The sequence below is a fragment of the Lotus japonicus genome, chromosome 1 (genome assembly GCF_012489685.1).
Source record: "Lotus japonicus ecotype B-129 chromosome 1, LjGifu_v1.2".
Lineage (NCBI taxonomy): Eukaryota > Viridiplantae > Streptophyta > Magnoliopsida > Fabales > Fabaceae > Lotus > Lotus japonicus.
This window is the reverse complement of record NC_080041.1, coordinates 12,046,549-12,059,477: the sequence shown is the minus strand read 5'-3', so window position 1 is coordinate 12,059,477 and position 12,929 is coordinate 12,046,549.

The following is a 12,929-nucleotide window of genomic DNA, read 5'->3' as shown; positions in this document are numbered from 1 at the left end:
CTGGTTATGTTCAAATATATTAATAAACAATTTGATTTTTTTGAACCAGGTTGCTGTGGTGTAAGCAGAACATGAGGTCAGAGACAAGAGACGGACCCAAGACCTCAGAAAATTACACTTTTTGACTTTTTCTAACTAGATTTTATATGGTTTTTTAATTGGTTGGATTGATAATTAATGAAGATAGTTAATCTTTCAAATCAATTTTGGCCACAAAATGGCATCAAATGGAATGAGATGTGAATTGGCACATAATTTAGTTGAAGAATTATTTGTCTTTTCAGTGGTGGTCATATGGATAAAGTTTGAAAGCTAATTATATGATTGGATGATAATTGCATGTTAATATTTATATTTTAATATAGTAATCATTTTCATATTATAATTTTTTTATTATTTTAACATTAGAATTTGTCGAGTTAATCATCACGTCTGATGAGTTGCATGTTTGAGCTTCCTCTAATTTCCTTAAAATTAGGTAAATGTAAGTACTTTGTAAGTGTTATTTGAAGCTAACGGTTTTTTCCACTTTTGATCGGGGCGCAATCTTTTTACTCAAAAAAAATTCCTATATAAATAACTTATTATTTTTTTCCTATTATGATTAGTAATTTACTAAATCTAACTTTATTTAAAAAATTAATATTCCAAATTTAAGAATCTAATTAAACAAATAAGGTTATTTTTTCAACACAACCTAACATATTAAGTTCAAAGCATATATTTCTATGAAGTTTTTCTTTCTTTGACAAACACACTAACTAGCACCATCTCTCATATTTTTCTAACATTCTTAAAGAGTGCATATTTATTAATTAATTTAATTCATCGATTACACCAACCAACGTTCTAAAAACCACCACAATATTCATCAAGTACTCAACATCAAACAATGTCACTCCAATCAAATGGTGATATAATCCGGAATAAAAGAACGATCGACCAACAAATCCCCAAAGTTTATAATGACCAAAGGCCATATAAGACACATAAGTTCTAGCTAAATTACATTTTAAAAACTTGGGAACCTAGCCATGATTTTTTTTTAAAAGCCTAGCCATGATTAATAAAATTTTATATTAGGAAAATAACAACTACATTGTTGTTGATGCAAAATTTTGTAGCTAATTAACTTGTTTGTCCTAGTGGTTGAGAAAAATGCGCTTTTGTAGAATTAGGATAAAAACAAATGATTTTGGAAGAATGTATTTTGTAGAATGATTTGTGCTAGTGTTTTTTACCCGCGCGTTGCACGGGAAATATGTCTATTGTATTTGATACATTAATTAATACTTTGATTATTAAAAATATATTAAACAACGAATGAAATAGAAAAGTCAGAATTGATGAGTAAAGTGGAGATAAAGACTTCTCTTCTAAGCCCGATTGAGACCAAGAGGAACTCGTTTCACATTCTTCGCAAATATGAAGACGATAACACAAATCATAGATATAAGGAATTATCAACATATTAATCTTAAAAAAAATTAATGTGATAGTAGCACAAATCAGGATTGTGTAAGATATATCATAAAGTATAACATTATTGTGTTTATTCCAACTAAGTAGGGATGACAATGGGTAGGTACTATAGTACCATCTCCATACCCGCGTTTTTAAAAATTACATGTACTCGTCTTCATACTCACGTGGGTAGCAACTCGAAGCTCCCCACCTTTAGACAATTCAATGTCATTACAGGAAGCTATCCATCTTTGCCAAAATCTAAATCTATGGATGATAATGGGTCTCAAAATCATAGGGTACCCGCAAAAAATATCAACTATGGGTATGGTAAAAAACCGCTAAATGGGTATGAGGTTGAGTATAGATAATTACCCGCAAAAAATAGTGGGTATGGGTGCGGGTATGGGCACTATAGTACCAAACCGGCCCATATCCGCACACATATGTTATTATTATTATTATTATTATTATTATTATTTGGGAATATATTAAAAAATTAACTTAAGCTATAGCTTTTAAACTCACTCTTTTTAAAAAAAAGTTTGGGATATATTAATTAATACTCTAAAAATAAATAATAAATAAATTAAGATAAAATCAAGAAATAAACCACCTAAATCCTAATCAAATCTAAAATTTAAAAATGTATTTTTTTTACTCTAAAAATAAATCAAAAATAAATTAAGATAAAATCAAGAAATATACAATATAAATCCTAATCAAATCTAAAATTTTAAAATGTATTTTTTTTTATGAGAATTAATCTAAGAATGACACGTGCTATTTTTTTTTTCCAATTAGTGAATATTCTGCACCCTAGAAGATTTTCTTTTCCTCAATCCTTTTGCTTTTGATTAAGAAGAGAAAAGCAGGAATCCTTGAAGCATATGACATCTTACAATTAGTTGAAGAACAAAATCAATTCATTAAGAAGATTGAAACAGAAACCCAAAATGAAGTATTGAAGAATAAAATACCCTCATTCACCAATTTGAAAGGACTGTGGTGAAAGAATTGTATTTAGTGTATTTGTGAATCTTGGGGTGGAACCCTTGTGAAACAAAAAATCAAAGGCACATTTCAGTCAAGAAAAACAAAAAATGGTGTATTGCCCCATATGTGCGCACCCCAACAAATTATCTATATATGTGAGAAAAAAATAAAATAATTCTCCCACCCAAAATAATTGTGGTTACTTCACCAATAAACTTATACTAACAATCAATTTAAATTGAAATTAAGGAAATATATAGAGCAAAGTAAGATAAGTCACCCAATTGGCATACTAAAACATGAGTATATGCAAAACTAATGAGTTTGAGGAAAACATGAACCAACCTTAAGAATGGGCTAAACATACTCATGAAGATTAAATGTGAGCTCTTCATATGCTTTCATCAATTTGACTGACATGTGCATCATTAAAAAAAAAATTAGTAAGTTGTGCATCATTCACATACAGTGCAAATAGTATGCTTATACACACAGCTCAAACATGAAGAATAAAAACGGGCAAAATTTGAGAAATGAATATAAATTCAGGCTATCCTAAGTTTCGTAAATTTCTATAAATTATACCAAAATCTGGTTTAGAATGGTTTCACACGCATGGATTTCACACGCATAAATTATAGAATCTGCATCCCATTTGTTTATGACCTGTGAATGGTCTAGAAGGCTCTGGTTAGCTTCTCAATTGACTCTGAGATCAGGTGCTTTCAGTGAAGGGGTCGAAGCTTGGATCATGCATATGAGGCAATCTCTCTCAGCGGAGGATTTTGATAGTTTTATTATGGTGCTGTGGAGTATCTGGAAAATAAGGAATGATTCTGTCTTCAATAAGCTGAAACCGGATGGGCAAAAAGCTCTTCTGATGGCTCAAATGGTAAGACAAGATTGGTTAGAACATCAAACTGTTAAAGGGCAGCATGGCAGAGAGGAGGATCGATGGTCCCCTCCCCCTGAAGGTTGGCTGAAAGCTAATATTGATGCAGGTTGGTCAGGCAAACTGGGAACGGGTTATGGTTTGGTGCTGCGTAATGCGGAGGGCCACTTTCATGCAGCAACTTCTTTTTATGTGGACCACCGAATGGATCCTCTCTTGGCAGAAGCTTTGTGCTTCAGATGGAGTTTAAACCTGGCCATGGACTGGAAGTTGGACAAAGTGATATTTTCTTCTGATTGCAAACAGCTAGTGGAAGTCTTTAAGAAGCCGTATAGTTTTCCTGTTTTACAGCTGATTATAGAGGATTGTCTAAGTATAGCTAAAGTAACCATAAAAATTCATTTATACTCTAAAAGTAACTCAAAAATAAAATAAAATATTTCATGAAATTAAAATTAAAAATAAACAATAAATAAGGATAGATAAAAACTATCAAAATCTAGCAAATCACAATAAAAACTCATAAAATCTTGCATTAATTAAAAATCCGAAAATTCAATAAAAATTAATTATTATACTCTATAAATAAATGTAAAATAAAATAAAATATTTCCTGGAAGTAAAATTAAATAAATAATAAGATAAAATTAAGAAATAAACAACCTAAATCATAATCAAATCTAAAATTTAAAAAGGTACTAAATAAAAATAGATAAAAACTACCAAGTCTAGCAAATCACAATAAAAACTCATAAAATCCTGAATTAATTAAAAATCCGAAAATTTAAGAAAAATTAATTAATATACTCTAAAAGTAAATCTAAAATAAAAAATAAAAAAACAAACGCTTCATAATTGAGTCTCTCTCCTGAGCTCTGCTAGGGTTTCTAGCAGATGACGTAGTGAGAGTTTTCTCCAAGTTCCATCTTGGTTTTCTACCCCAGTGTGGGTTTCTTTCTCTTCTTCTCTCTTTTCTCGTCCTCTTCTGCCTTGTTATTTTCGTTTTCTTTACCAAAAAATACAAAAAACAGTATGGATCGAGGTAAGTGCGTTGTGCTTGAAGGGGAAGAAGCGGAGCCCCTCCAGGTTACGACGGTGGATGAGGGGAGTGGTTCTGGCTTAGATCGAGACTTCTGGCTGGTTGGGAGAGTCCTAATGCAGGGCAGTTTCAACGTCAGGGCGTTTAAGAACACGATAGCGCAGATCTGGAAGGTGAGGAGAGGGGTGGAGATCAGGGATGTGGATCGGAACCTCTTTGTCTTTCGTTTCTTTGATGCGAAGGATAGGGAGTGGGTGATGCGACAGGGACCGTGGAATTTTGATAAGTTTCTGATTGTTCTTCAGAATTTGGATCCACGATTGGCTCCTTCTGAGGTTCCGCTGATGAAGGATTCGATCTGGGTCAGGGTTCAAGATCTACCTCTGGCGCTCAAGACAGAGGCCTTTGCGAAGTCAATTGGTGATTTCCTGGGGGGCTTCATTGAATGGGATAGATCTGAGGATCACCGTTTTGGATCGTTTCTGCGAGTGAGAGTCTGGATCGACACGACAAAACCGATCAAGAGGGGTAAGCTGATTGCCAGATCGAGTCTCGATCCGGTCAAGGTGTGGTTCCAGTATGAACGTTTGCTAAACTTTTGCTATGGGTGTGGGGGATTGGACCATGTGCTGAAGGATTGTGACCACTGGGAAGGGGAGGTTGATGAGGAGGGACCGCAGGTGTTCCCATTTGGGTCCTGGTTGAGAGCGCCACCATTACGTCCCAACGTAATTTCTGGAGTGAGGGGGTATACTCCAATGGTGGTGTTCAGGGAGGTTTTGGAGATGTGAAGGGGGGAAGGGGTGATGGAGGTGGAGCTACTTCTAAGGGTGATCAGTCTGAACTAGTGGAGGTCCTGGTGTCATCTCTCTCGAAGGTAGTGGTGGATAGAGGGAAGAAGTTGGGATCGGTTATGGAGAATGAACAGGTGATTCAAGGGAGAGGGGTCCTGGGGAAAGTTCCTGGGGATTGTCAGGGAAGTAGTGTGAGAAAGGCTCTGGCCAGTATTGAGAATGTCCCAATGGGTGTGGACTCTAAGCTGATTAAGGGAGCCTCTGCTGTGGGTGTCCCTAGTCCTAGCCCTGGTTCTTCCTTGATGAATAAGGGTGCTGCAAGGAGGGATGGTGAGGGGAAGGAGAATGTCTCTCCGAAGGAGGTTGTCTCTGATGGTGCCTGGGTGTCTCCAAAGGCGGTTAATACTGTTTCTGCAGCTGTGGAATCCTTAGTGGAGGATTCTCAGAAGAGTGAGGGTCTGCTCTCGGTTATGAGTAGCCCACTGGCTCAGCCTGTGCTGGCAAGTGGGGAGGTTTCAGGCCCAATTCTGAGTCAGGCAAAGGGACTTGATAGTGGAAAGAAGGGGGGAAGAAGAAGGGTGGGGGTGCAAAGTGGAAGAAAGTGGTGAGGGAGAGGGTGAGTGCTGCCACTTCAGAGTTCTCTGGGACTGTTGTGAAGAGGAAAATAGATATGTATGAGGATCCGATGCTTGTGGATGTTATTGTAGAGGGTAGCAGTGGGTGCAAGCGATTGTGCAATTTTATTCAGGTGGAGGCTGTTGACCAGCCCCACCGAGAGCCATGAGGTGCATTTCGTGGAACTGCCGTGGATTGGGGAGTCCACTGGCAGAAAGGGCCTTGTCAAGGCTCATTAAAAAAGAAAATCCCCAGCTGGTCTTCCTAATGGAGACTAGGCTTTCAGAAGTAGATTTTGAAAAACTAAAAAAGAGGGTGGGTTTTGATAGTGGTTTGGCTGTGGGATGTGCTGGTAGGGGTAGGGGTAAGGTGGGTGGCTTGGCTTTGATGTGGAGAAATAATGTGGATGTGAGGCTTATCTCTGTCTCAGCTAATCATATCTGTGCACAAATTGCTGATGCCTGGGAATCCTCATGGATGTTTTCTGGTGTCTATGGTCATCCAGAGGAGGCTAATAAGCATAAGACATTAGATCTCATGAGAGCATTGAATGCTGTTTGTGGAGGGAATTGGGTTTGTATGGGGGATTTCAATCTCATTTGTGACTTGAGAGAGAAGGTAGGGGGCAGGCCTGGTAATATTGCTCAAATGGAACAATTCAGAGGAATTATCAATGAGTGTGGTCTGGTTGATGTAGGTTTCTTTGGCTATGATTTCACCTGGGATAATGGTAGGGATGATGATCAGAATATAAGGGAAAGATTGGATCGATGTTTGGCAAGCCAAAGACTTCTGGATTCCAATTACTCTGTTTCAGTGGATCATGTGGGAAAGTATGGTTCTGACCATTCAGCTTTGGTGGTGTATGTCACTCATGCCCTGGAGAAAGCTGAACAGGAAGAGAAGAGAAACAGAGTCTTCAGGTTTGAAGAAGTCTGGCTCAAAACTGAGGGCTGTGATGAAGCAATTAATAATGCTTGGTTCAGACCGGGTGCAAGTTGTGTTGAGAGGGTAAAAGTAGTTCAAGAAGTTATGACTTTCTTTGGGAAGAACAAAGGAGATCTGAAGAAGCAGATAGGACAGAAAGAAAAGGAAGTGGCCAGATTGGAACGACTTCCTCCCTCATCTCACAATTTGGAAAAGAAGAGGGTGGCTCAAAGAGATTTCAATGATTTGTTACTCAAAGAGGAGTTGTATTGGAGGCAAAGGTCGCGAGCTCTGTGGCTGCAAGAGGGTGATAAGAATACATCTTTTTCCACAGGAAAGCTTCCCAAAGACAGAAACATAATCACATAAAGAAAATTAAAAATGAGGAGGGTGTTTGGGTGATTGGGGATTTGGCTGTACAGAAGGTTGTTCAGAATCATTTTGAACAAGTTTTCTCTTCGTCTAATCCGCAGCATGTCCATGATACCTGCAAGAGAGTGAAAAAAAAGCTGAATCAGAGTATGGTGGAACACATGGAGAGACCTTTTACCCGTGAGGAGGTGAAATTTTCCATTGATCAGATGCACCCCCTGAAGTCTCCAGGTCCAGATGGACTACCAGCCTTATTTTATCAACATTTTTGGGGTCTGGTAGGGGGGCTGTAACTGACTATGTGCTGGAGGTGTTGAATAAGGGTAAGGAGGTGGCTGAGATCAATGACACTTTTATCTGCTTAATTCCTAAAGTTAGCAAACCTCAATCTCCTAAGGACTTGCGGCCTATTAGCCTTTGTAATGTGCTTATGAAAATTGTGACCAAGTGCATTGCTAATAGACTCAAGGCCATTTTGCCAGATCTGGTTGGGGAAACTCAGAGTGCCTTTGTCCCGGGGAGGCTGATCACAGACAATGCTCTCATTGGAATGGAGGTCTTCCATGCCATGAAAAAAAAGAAAAATGGTAAGAAGGGGTGGATGGCTTTGAAGTTGGATATGTCAAAAGCCTATGATAGGATTGAGTGGGAGTTCTTAAAGGAAGTGCTTTGTGCAATGGGCTTTCCTAATAATGTGATCTCTTTGGTTCTGAATTGTGTGACTTCAGTTAGATATTCAATACTTTTGAATGGACAGCCTAGAGAGTGGTTCTCACCAAAGAGGGGACTTAGGCAAGGAGATCCTTTATCTCCTTACCTATTTATCTTGTGCGCTGAAATCTTTGCTGGTTTAATTGAGGAGCAAGTCTTGCTGGATAGGATTCATGGCATTAGCATAGCAAGGGGTGCTCCAAAGATCTCCCACTTGTTTTTTGCCGATGATAGCTTGCTTTTCATGCGGGCAAACTTAGTGGAAGCAGAGAATGTGCTCTCTACTATTCAGAATTATGAGGTAGCTTCAGGACAAAGAGTGAATTTTGAGAAGACAGAGCTTTCATTCAGCCAAAATGTGCTTGATGGGGTCAAACTACAAATCCGGGAAAGGATGGGAGTAACGGCGGTTGAAGCTCATGATAAGTACCTAGGACTTCCCACTGTCATTGGGAGATCTAAGAAGAAAATTTTTCTGAGTATTAGAGAGAGGGTGGCAAAGAAACTGAAAGGCTGGAAAGAAAAGGTGTTGTCCAAGGCTGGAAAGGAAATTCTGCTAAAGTCCATTGCTCAGGCCATACCAATTTACATTATGAGCTGTTTCAGAATGACTGATAGTGTGTGTGCTGATTTGGAGGGCTTAATGGCCAACTTCTGGTGGGGGCAGCAGAAGGATGAGAGGAAAATTCACTGGATGAGATGGTCCAATTTGTGCAAACCAAAGCATAGTGGAGGGCTTGGGTTCAGGGATCTGAGGAAATTTAATGATGCCATTTTGGCCAAGCAGGTCTGGCGACTGCTTCATAGGGAAGATTCCTTGCTGTTCAAATGTTTAAAGGCCCGTTATTTTCCCAGAACTTCTATAATGTAGGCCCCTGTTGGTTTTAGACCAAGCTTCTCTTGGAGAAGCATTTGTGCTGCAAGACATGTTATTAAAGAAGGCTCTAGGTGGAAGGTAGGTAATGGTAAGTCAATTGCAATTTGGGGTGATGCTTGGATTCCAGGACAGAACTCAGGTTTGGTTCTGAGTCCAGTTAGAGTTCTTCCTGGGAATGCCCGCGTGGATAATTTAATTGATGTCAATACCAGAACTTGGGACAGAAAGCTTACTGAGAGTGTTTTTCATTTTGCTGAGGCAGAAAAGATTTTGAGGATCCCTCTTCCTTGGGCTGTGAAAGAAGATTCACTGATATGGAATTTCACAAACACGGGTATCTTTTCAGTAAAATCTGCATATGCTAGACTGATGCATCTCCAAGGTTTACAGGAAGCGTCTTCCTCAAGGTCTAAAACCAACTGCAATTTTGTGTGGAAGCTCCGTATCCCAAAGAAGATTCAGCATTTTACTTACAGATTACTGAACAAGGCTCTACCTTGTCAGGAGAATCTTTGGAGAAGGAAGATTGAGGTGGAACCATGCTGTCCTTTGTGCCAGGAAAGTGTTATAGAATCTGCATCCCATTTGTTTATGACCTGTGAATGGTCTAGAAGGCTCTGGTTAGCTTCTCAATTGACTCTGAGATCAGGTGCTTTCAGTGAAGGGGTCGAAGCTTGGATCATGCATATGAGGCAATCTCTCTCAGCGGAGGATTTTGATAGTTTTATTATGGTGCTGTGGAGTATCTGGAAAATAAGGAATGATTCTGTCTTCAATAAGCTGAAACCGGATGGGCAAAAAGCTCTTCTGATGGCTCAAATGGTAAGACAAGATTGGTTAGAACATCAAACTGTTAAAGGGCAGCATGGCAGAGAGGAGGATCGATGGTCCCCTCCCCCTGAAGGTTGGCTGAAAGCTAATATTGATGCAGGTTGGTCAGGCAAACTGGGAACGGGTTATGGTTTGGTGCTGCGTAATGCGGAGGGCCACTTTCATGCAGCAACTTCTTTTTATGTGGACCACCGAATGGATCCTCTCTTGGCAGAAGCTTTGTGCTTCAGATGGAGTTTAAACCTGGCCATGGACTGGAAGTTGGACAAAGTGATATTTTCTTCTGATTGCAAACAGCTAGTGGAAGTCTTTAAGAAGCCGTATAGTTTTCCTGTTTTACAGCTGATTATAGAGGATTGTCTAAGTATAGCTAAAGTAACCATAAAAATTCATTTATACTCTAAAAGTAACTCAAAAATAAAATAAAATATTTCATGAAATTAAAATTAAAAATAAACAATAAATAAGGATAGATAAAAACTATCAAAATCTAGCAAATCACAATAAAAACTCATAAAATCTTGCATTAATTAAAAATCCGAAAATTCAATAAAAATTAATTATTATACTCTATAAATAAATGTAAAATAAAATAAAATATTTCCTGGAAGTAAAATTAAATAAATAATAAGATAAAATTAAGAAATAAACAACCTAAATCATAATCAAATCTAAAATTTAAAAAGGTACTAAATAAAAATAGATAAAAACTACCAAGTCTAGCAAATCACAATAAAAACTCATAAAATCCTGAATTAATAAAAATCCGAAAATTTAAGAAAAATTAATTAATATACTCTAAAAGTAAATCTAAAATAAAATAAATTATTTCCTAGATTTAAAATAAAATAAATAATAAGATAAATTAAAATAAAATTAAGAAATAAACAACCTAAATCCCAATCAAATCTAATATTAAAAAGGTATTAAATAAAGATACATAAAAACTAACAAAATCTAGCAAATCATAATAAAAACTCATAAAATCCCGAATTAATAAAAAATTCGAAAATTCAATAAAAATTAATCAATATATTCTAAAAATAAATTTAAAATAAATTAAAAGACCAAATCTTATCTTTTAAAATAATATCAATCAATTGTTTTAGAATATATGAAATTAAAACATATATCAATTGAAAATTATATCTTCTAAAATAATATCAATTAATTAGGTTAGAATATATAAAATTAAAACATATATCAATTGAAAATTATATCCTCTAACAAATTGACACGTGGAATAATTTTTATGAGAATCAATCTGGTGCTGACACGTTACTATGGAAGTTCTTCTTTTCTAATATATATTGATATAGTTATCTCTCTTTATTGACGTGTGTACATCTCTTTGGTCGTTCCTGCTTCATTGTTTGACATAATTTTCCCGCGGAATTGTTGGAGTATCTTTGAAAACTTTTATTTTTGAGTTATATTCGGGACTTAAACGCCCAACTAACATCTCTCTCATAAAGGGTATTACAAGAATCAAACCTAAAGGGGACGTAACCAAAAGAAGGCAGACTGTCGTAGATCTTCATAGGCATTGACAAGGTTAAACCATTCTTTGTAAAAGCATCCGCCACTGACTTAGCTTCACGGAAAACATGCTTCCTTTGAAAACTTTATGTTATGTTATGCTTGGTTTAATTTGAAAGGAAAGTGAGAGAGGAAATAAAAGTGGGATAAAAGAATCATAAAGGAATGATTTTTTATATCGTTTGATTCGAGAGAATGTTGAAGGAAAAGTGGAAGAAAAGAAATGAATTTGCTTAAAAGAAATATTTAATTTTGTTTACACTATTGGCTCACATTTACCATAAATTTTATCATGGCTCTCAAGCAATACTTTAGCTAATTCAAAGTTGGCTATGGGATTTTCTAAATTCTATTACGACCCTCTAAAACCTCATTAATTACCCTAGAAATCATCATTGGCGACGAAGGCGGCAATAGTTCCGCCCATGCTCTCACCCCATCAGATTCCCCCTCCAAACGTACATTTTACTTTCATATCATATTTTTTGTTTAGGACCTAGTAAAACTCAAAACATACATAAAAAATATCAAAAACAATTCAAAATGGTCTTCAAAGCATGTTTTCCGATACTTTCCTGAGTTCCTCCCTTGCCCAGACTCGATGTCGGGTTGTGGAGCTAGTTCCCGGGATCTTGTCGTCGTTCTTTGTCCTCCTTGTCATCATTGTTGTCGAGGTTGGAAACACCTCTTCGAGTTGTTTCCATGCGCATAACCCTAACAAAGATAAGCCTTCATTGCACAAATCTCTTACATGTCACGGAATGCATGTCGACATGCCCTATAATGTGGCATGTCAACGTCTACAATCTCACAGTTTTTTCCTCTTAAAATTATAAGTGTTTCTCTATTTTTAACTCGTACAAAGTGTGTGAATGCATGCAAGCCAAACAGGTTTTTGAACACACTATAAGGTTAAAAAAAAACATTAAGATCATTGCTCTAATATCTCAAAAATGAGAGCGGTCAGTACCATTCAGTTCATTATTTAGACTATATATAAACGAATGTCTGAGTGATAAATTTTTAAAAAATGTTACAAAGAAAAATCATGACAAATTAAAGCAAAAGGTATGGAACTTCTTTATTTTGAGTGAGTACTAAAAGAAATTGCAAAAAATTAATTATAAGATATATAATTATAAAATTGCAAATCAGTTAATTTTGTTATTTTTGGATCTCACGTTTAGAATGATTTTTCTTAATGGAAAAGTATGAAATTTTCATTTCACTTTATGAGGACCTTTTTACTCAAACGGCTACTATAAGATTCCAAAGCAAAGTGAAAGACCATCTCAAATTTCATATCCGTTTGGGAAAGTAAAGGCACCGTTAGCCTTCAACTTTGGTTTGTACAATCGTGCATACGGTGCATGCCTAATTTTTTCCAATATCATTGTCTACAGTTATTTTTCCCAAAATCACTAGTGCCTGCCATATTTATCCACTCTCATTTTCTCTGCACCTACAGTATTTGAAACTGGGACTTAACTTGTTTACATTCGAATTTGAACCTAGCTACGTTGAGAATATGTCTTTTTCAATGGTGGATTTTGAAACCAAACAGGCAAAGCTTTGTTCCTCTGCACGTGATATTCTGAGCATTGCAACAAAACTATTAATAATCTCCATAAATTCGATCTCCAGTTACTACAACTATGAACAATTGAACATGGACCACCTTCACATCTTCTTCCTTCTTTCTCCTTGTTTGGTTTTATACTTCATACAACGTTATCGGTACGTAATTGCTTTGCTGGTAGGGCCTTCAATCTTCAATGCTCCCAAGTGGATGCTCCATCTGATTAATTATATTTTGTGTGTGGAAATAGATCAATGGCTGTCTCTATTACCACTTGTGACATGAATATATAT